Raw genomic sequence first — 7,754 nt, 5'->3', positions numbered from 1 at the left:
TTGTTGTTGTTGTTGGCATCTTGCTTTTCTGTCTGGGCTAGCCTGGAACTCCTGCCTCACCCTTCCAGACAGCTGGCTTGATAGGTGAGCACTGTATCTGAAATGGTGTGGTACTGTGTGGATATAGATGAAGGGCAGGAATCCTGGAAGAAAGCCCTACTCTTCTTAGGTTGTAAGTCTTGGGTTGTCAGCTGCCCATATTCCTTGGTTCTCTATGGATTGTTGAAGAAAGGGTCACTTCAGGTGAGGTGATGTACCCTCTGGGGATGCAGGCTTGCCAGGCAGCTGTGGTTCCAGCTTATGAGTTGCAGGAGCTTCAGCATTTTCCTAGATCCAGCCACTAGAGCCTGTGAGCCCAGGGAAGCCCAGGGCCATCAAAGTTCTGGTGGACCTTGGTGGAGTGTGCCTTTAATCCCAGTGCTTGAGAGGCAGGGATAGACCAACCTCTGAGTTCCAAACCATCTTTGTCTACATAGTGAATTCCAGGCCAACCAGGGTTATACTCAAACATAGTCTCAAAATAAATACATTTTTAAAAATTATTTCTCTTGAGCTCAGGTAGGTGTAATGTCTTGTGTTGGCAGCAGCAGTTAACAGGTCAGTACCACTAGATGAGCACACTGGCTTCTATGCACATCAATTAGCATTTGCTTGCTCTTTCAGTCTGAAAGTGGGCATATGTCTTCAACTAAGGGGCCAGGAAAGACTAAGCAATCTGTGGGTCTTAAACCAGTGCTAGGTGACCCCAAAGCAAGTGGGCTCAGTGCTGCCCAACCCACTTTCCTACTGCAGTACTTCTGAGAGCTGAGCTCTATTTCAAAGGCTCCATCTTAGAGATCTGAAGTATTTAGTTTGCAATTCTGTTCACTTCCCTCTTCATGCTGCTTTCCCCTTTTGCTTGAAAAAAAAATATTAAGAGAAATTTCTTATGTGTCAGTGGTGTATGCCACATTGGTGCAAGTGCCTGAGGAGGCCAGAAGAGGGCATCAGATCCCCTGGAGTTGGAGCTGTAAGGTGATGTGAGCTGTGGTGGAGCAGGACTTGAGTCCCTGGAGCCTCTGGCATCTCTCCCCTTCCTTCACTTACTTTAACTCTGAGTTCCAAACTGTTTAAGATGCAAGAACCCAGTTTTCATTTTAGCTTTCCAGTCTTCCCTTGGTGTGTTTTTTAGTGTAGCTGGGTTTTTCATTGTTTTTAAAGTTCTTAAGTTTGGGTGTGGTAGGTGTAATGTCTTGTGTTGGCAGCAGCAGTTAACAGGTCAGTTTAAGTTTTCAGCTGAGAATCTTCTTAGATGAGAAAGCTGGTCTCACCTGTATGTGACACCTGGGAATCAACTTTGGTACTCCCTCCGGTGAGGAGCCCCATTTATCCCCATAGCCTATTCTCCCTTTTTTTGAAACATTTCCTTGTGAAATCCTTATGGCTTGTGTAACATCTTTTAAAATCCTGCTAAGATCATAGCATGTTTCCATTGTTGGCTTTTGTATTTCCTTATTTTATTTATTTATTTATTTATTTTGTTTGTTTATTGGCATGGTCTCACTGTAGCTCTGGTTGTCCTGAAACTCATTATATAGACTATGCTGCATCCATTGTTCCATTGTGCTTCGATTAAGGTGTGGACCAGTATGCCAACTGCTCGCTTGCGTGTACTTGCTCTCTCACAAGTGCTCTCGCTCTCTCGCGCTCTCTCTCTCTCTCTCTCTCTCTCACACACACACAGATACAAGAGGGTTACAGGCAGTTGTGACTCATCTGACATGAGTGCTGGTCTCTAACTCAGAACACTAGAAGAGCAGCAAGTGTTCCTAACCACTGAGCCTCTCTGTTCCTGCTGGTTGGTGTATTTTGGCTAGCCTTGACTGTCTAAGCTCAATTGATCCTCCTCAGCCTTCTAACTACCTGTAACTAGTGGCATCACACACACCTTTGAAGGTCTTGTTTTCTGCCTTTCCATCCGCTTACAAGCTCCTCCCAGTGCCTGCTGGGCTATCAGGGAAAGAGTCTGGTTTTGAACTGGCTGGCAGCCTTCAGTGCTTCCTTCATGTGCTTCAGTGCTTCAGTGGTTGGTAAGTTAGAGAGTGCTATAGATAGTGATGGTACTACACTGTCTCCTTTCCCTTCTGTGTGGTCAGTCACTGTACTCTCTGGGTAGACATGTGCTGAGTCTTGCCTGAGGGACAAAGATGTAGCCATTCCAATCTGAGCTGGAACAGCGACAACAAAACAAGCCATTGAGGGACTGTGTATATATCAGACACAGTCCCTTTGGCTGGGGCTGGAGTTTTGTTTCTTGAATGGCTTATTGTGCCTTACCTTCTTCATTAAGTCCTGAGCTGGCTCAGGTTTGGGTGGCCACATCTTTCCTTGGAGGTGAACTCTAGTTACTATGGTAATGGGTTGGCCTGCCTAGTTTCTCTCTCTCTCTCTCTCTCTCTCTCTCTCTCTCTCTCTCTCTCTCTCTCTCCCCCCACCCCATCCCTCTCCCTCTCCCTCCTCCCCCCTTTCTTTCAAGAGAAGGTTCTCTGTGTAGCCCTGACAGTCGTAGAACTCACTCTGTAGACCAGATGGGCCTTCCAACTCATCCTTCTGCCTCTGCCTCCTGAGTGTTGAGATTAAAGGCATGCACTACCATGCCCAACATTTTCTTTTTAATTAAAAAAATCTTACTGGGTATGCAGGGGGCAGGCATACCAAGATACTTGTGTGGAGGTCAGAGAACAACTTTGTGGGATTGGTTCTCTCCTATTTTTATATAGGTTTTAGGGGATCAAACTTAGGTAGTCAGGCTTGCATAGAGCAGGTAGCAAGCACATGACTAAGGCCTGTCTGTTTTCAGAGCTAGCCCTCCTTGAATCCAGGTAGGGTGAATGCTGCCGGGCTTTACTTGCATGGTATCTTTCTTGGGGCCTGCAGGACTAGCGTGCTGTTGTTAAATGGAAAGTAGCCTTTAGCTCATTACTTCTCACCATTTCCTCCAGCATTCACTTGGCTGGCTTCTGGCCAAGCACCCATCCTTACATCCTTGTCTAAGTCATCTATGCAGCTTGCTGCTTTATGTTGGGGTAGGGGGACTCCCTCAGTACAGCACTTTGATTGTTTTACCCCAAAATTTGATGTGATACTACCATCAATTAGCTGGGCCCAGGACTGGGTCTGGGGAGCTGCCCCTAGAGGGCCAGTGAGACCTGATGAAAGTCCAGAATAAGTGTTGAGTGGTGTAGGAAGAGGGGCCTAAATGTTACTTGTTAGGGTTTCATTTCAAGCTCTGGATTTGCCTACTATCACTCCCAGTGCTGAGCTGTTAGCCTGTTCTGGTGCAGGTGTGGTAAGTTGCAGTTTTGTCCCTCATTGTGGGTGAGTCTTCCTTGGTTATGATAGATCTCCTCTTAAGCTTGAGAGATTGTCTCTGTTCAGACCTACTGTCCACACAAGTAAGGGCCTCAAACCAGAGCCCACAGCTTGTGTGGAATGAGAGGCCACAGACTTGGGTCTGGATTGGTCTGACTATCTTGCCTGTTTCCTATGTTTATCCCATCCCTCTGGTTAACCTAGGGAACCAGAAACTGGTCTCTCTGCTTCTGGGCTGCTGCTTCCTTTCAGTTGACCAAATGACAGGTCCAAGGGATGCTTGTTAAATGGCCACTGTCTTTTCCTGTGCTCTTGGTGCACTGGGCAACATGAGAGCTAGTGGCTGTCTGCTTTTCCTAGGTGTTGGCAGCCTGGGGTTAGCTGGTACCACCAGTAAGGTGTATGAATGGACGTTGCTGTTACTAGTTCTAAAGAAACTGAGTTCCACAATGACAGTTGGTGATCACTAAGGAAGAAATCTGGAACTGACTTCCCAGGACAGGGGTGCACAGTATCCCCTGTCTAGGCTGCCAAGCTCTTGCTTTGCCAGGCTGCCCTTTCCCACCTCCCAAAGCAGAGTCATCATTGTAGTTTCGGGCTAACATTGTGGTGGGAGAAGGGAAGAGAATTACATTTTATGTTGTTCTCAGTGTCATGTATGTACATACATGTGAATGTGTGCATGTGTGTGCTCGAGCATGTGTGGGCTTTCTCCACATTGTGGCAAAGACAGCACCTCCTCCAACCAGACCTGGCAAACAGTAGGTTCCCCAAGGAGTCATGAAATTGGAGACTGCAGAGCCAACGGGTTGGCCACCCTGATCTTGGCCAGGATTAGGGGACCACACCATGGTGCATTTGGCTGCTTTTGTTTGCATGGGGGGTGCTTCTGTGGAAGGTTAGAACTCAATACTGTACCAGTCTTCCAGAGACTAGAGACATGTCCTGGCTCCTGTCTTCTATGTGGTTTCTAGCCTAGCAGATGCAGAATGCAAAGTGGTATTGTCTGCTTTGTAGAGTGAGCTATCTGTGGGCACTGGAGTGCCACTGTGTTGGTTACCCAGAATGTCTTCCTGGATTGCTACATCGTCTCCTGTGTCTGTCATGACGCAGCCTTATAGTGAGTCTTGACCGTCTTCTTACTATATTAGCCTTCCCTTTCTGTGTGTATCCCCTTCCAGGGTACCCACTGTCTCCTGTCCAGCATTTGCATTTTGGCATTACCAGCGCCATTTATACACTCATCTGACTTCAAAGCTGTCCTTTTGTGCTGTTGGGCCCCATCTGTCCCGTACTGTTCCTGGACATCCCATGTCCATGCAGCCCAGTCTTGAACAGGTGGTGCCCCTTCACCTCAGCCCTGGGTATGCTGGACTGTGTTCTTTGGTTCTGTGGCTTACTATTCTGGGCTACTTGAGTTATCCTGGGCTCTCCTATTCTGAGAGGCTGAAACTTGGGGCTTCTAGAGTAGCCAGTTACATGCTTCTGCATCTCCTCTTGTCTCCACTCAGAGCAGTTGCTACAAACTGAGATTGAGATGTTTACCTGATGGAACCTGCTGCTTACTGAGCTTCAGCTTCTTGGATGGCACACAAGGAAGACACTATTGCTCTTGTAACCTGGCCTTGCTTTTTACCTTCTGCCTTGGGTGAACTTAGGTTCGTAGCCTTTTCTTCTCAGGAGGATGTAGACAGCACTGACTGTGGAGGCTGCTGAGATTGAGATGCCATGGTCTTAGTCTTAGTTGCTAGCATGCTAATAACACACAAGTGACAAGGTTCATCTGGCTCTCCTGCCATCCTGGACTTCCTGAGGAAACATCTCCCTACAGTCCAGTCCAGCACCTAAGTCTGGCCAATCTTAGGACTTTATCTTCCTGGTCAGTGACTAGCACAGGGAAGCACTATGACTCAACATGCGCTTGTGCAAGTTTTAGCACTTTGTTGATGGAATTGGAGTCAATAATGGGAAAGGCTTAAAAGATGCTTGCTGCTGAGTCAGGCCAGCTCATTGAACTGACATCCACCCCTCCCACCCCTACCCCTTGGATCTGGCTTTTCTGTCCCCCAAAACAATGAGAATCAGGAGAGAATTATATGCTTACTTTGGGTCCCAGGTTCTGACTTGGGCAGACACTTACTGGCCTTGGCTGGTGGTCAGCACCTGAGCTCTTGCTCTGTTCCCTGATCACTGCTCTCTTGGCTTTTCTACCTCTTTTACTTTTCTCCTGTGCTTTGGGTCGAGAGTTCTCAGCAATACAGCTTGCTAGTTCCTCCTGCAGTTCATCTGACCTGTGTATGTCACCTACTCTCACTGAGTGTCAAAGTTGTGCATACTGTTGGGCAGGACCTGACATGTTGAACCTCTTGGGCCTTGAGTGCATGGCATGAGGGCACATGCTCTGATTTACCTCACTTGTTTTCTAGTGACCTTGGAGTGTCTTAATGTTTCTAAGCTTTGGTGTCTATTGTGATAAGGGGTTAGTGTCATTCTATGGGGTCCTAGGTGTGATGGTGGTGACAGTGCCTGGCTTCTGTTTAGTCATCCTGCTTGTGAGGGATCTATTGCCTTTCTGTCGCCATAAGAGAGTTGGGGGCTCGTTTCTAGAGATCAGACAGCTGGAAGAAGCCAAGATAGGACCCCAATTCTACCAGTGCCAGTAGACTTGCAGGATGGACTCCTGTTCCCAAGTTGCCCACATCCTTCTGAAACTCTTGGTTTTAAACTGGGCCTTAGTGTGTAGATCATGCTTGGCCTGGAACTTATGTTACTCCTATTTCAGCCTGAATGCCCAGGTGGGAGGAGCCTTTAGAAGACAACCACATCTAGGTCCTTGCTAAGAAGCCTCTTAAGGGACATGAGAGAATGGGCCACAAAGACAGTGTCAGTTCCCACAATGCACTCACTTGTTTTAGGCAGGCCATTTTACAGATGTAAGACACTGAGACTTAGTGAAGCTCTGCAGCTGGCCACTTTCCAGTGTGGGACTGTGAGCCTGCTCTATCCACCCTCGGAGCTTTAGCTCATCAGGTACAGCTGCTCACACAGAAAGGTACCCAGGACACCAGTGTCCTGAGCCCGATAAATATTTCTGTGGCCTTGAGCTACTTAGGCTTCTGTGGTGCAGAGGGTCTGCTGTCCCTTTTAGCCAAATGTGGTTTCTGTGACATCTAGGAGGTCCTGAGCCAGTCAGTGGGGTCTTGTAATGAGAATCTTACTCTTTAAGTATGGGTTGATGTTGGGGCTTGATGTCAGCTAAAATCCTCTTAGGCTCTCCTTCTACCCTATTCTACAGATGGGAAGAAAAAAACTTTTAATATGTAAGAAATTGGGGGTTCAGCCTGCATTGGATCTCTTCAGCTTTGTCTTAGAGCTGTGTGCTTTGAGCAAATCACATCAGATATGTTTGCATCACCTCAGGTCTTTGCAAATGGAAGGACAAGTCTGTCCTGTCAGTAGTTCCCCAAATAGGAGCTGAACCAGGGCAGCCCCCTCCTACTTTTTCAGGAACAGGATCAATCCCTAGAAAGAATGTAGGCAGCTGGCTGGTTTCTACAGGTGCTGTGTTTCCTTGCTTAAAGACAGTATTTAGGGGTGTCAGTGCTGCCACACAGTTCCACCCGCTGGAGAGACTCCATCTAGAGAAAAGGGAAGACACTAAGACTTCAAGAAAGAAGGGAAGTGTTTTAGTTGGGGTTTCCATTTGCTGTGGACAGACACCATGACCAAGGCAAGTCTTATAAAGGACAACATTTATTTGGGGCTGGCTTACAAGTTCAGAGGTTTAGTCCATTATCAAGGTGGAAGCATGGCAGCATCTAGGCAGGCATGGTGCAGGAGGAACTGAGAGTTCTACATCTTCATCTGAAGGCTGCTAGCAGAATACTGACTTCCAGGCAGCTAGGATGAGGGTCTTAATAGCCCACACCCACAGAGACATACCTACTCCAACGGGGTCATGCCTTCTAATAGAGCCTCTCCCTGGGCCGAGCATATGCAAACCACCACAGGATAGTTCTTCATTCCATTGTTTTCACACAGGGGTTTGCTCTTTAGTCCAGGCTGGCCTGAAACCTCAAGCCTCAGCCTCTTATTGTTTGGATGGTAGGTATTTACCACTTATTGCATTCAGGCAAGGTGCATTTCTTTGGAAGATGGGTACACTCAGCTTGAAGACCTGACTGGAATTTTCTCAGTGCCTCTTCTCTGAGCTTCAGTGGCAGACAGGAGATTAAAATAGAAATGTTGGGGCGATGGGGGGGGTGTTTAGGAAGTAGTTCCCTTCCATATTGAGAATATATTCAGATGCCGGGCGTGGTGGCGCACGCCTTTAATCCCAGCACTCGGGAGGCAGAGGCAGGCGGATTTCTGAGTTCGAGGCCAGCCTGGTCTACAAAGTGAGT

At 47.6% G+C, this 7,754-nt stretch overlaps 1 protein-coding gene across 1 annotated transcript in view; it reads left to right on the top strand.

The window, feature by feature from the left end:
- The window catches only part of Med26 (mediator complex subunit 26), a 54,840-nt gene that overhangs the window by 9,091 nt on the left and 37,995 nt on the right, over positions 1–7,754 (top strand). The window lies entirely within an intron of this gene.

The sequence above is a fragment of the Mus caroli genome, chromosome 8 (assembly GCF_900094665.2).
Source record: "Mus caroli chromosome 8, CAROLI_EIJ_v1.1, whole genome shotgun sequence".
NCBI lineage: Eukaryota > Metazoa > Chordata > Mammalia > Rodentia > Muridae > Mus > Mus caroli.
The sequence above is the reverse complement of the archived record's forward strand: the minus strand, read 5'-3'. Positions and strand labels throughout refer to the sequence as shown.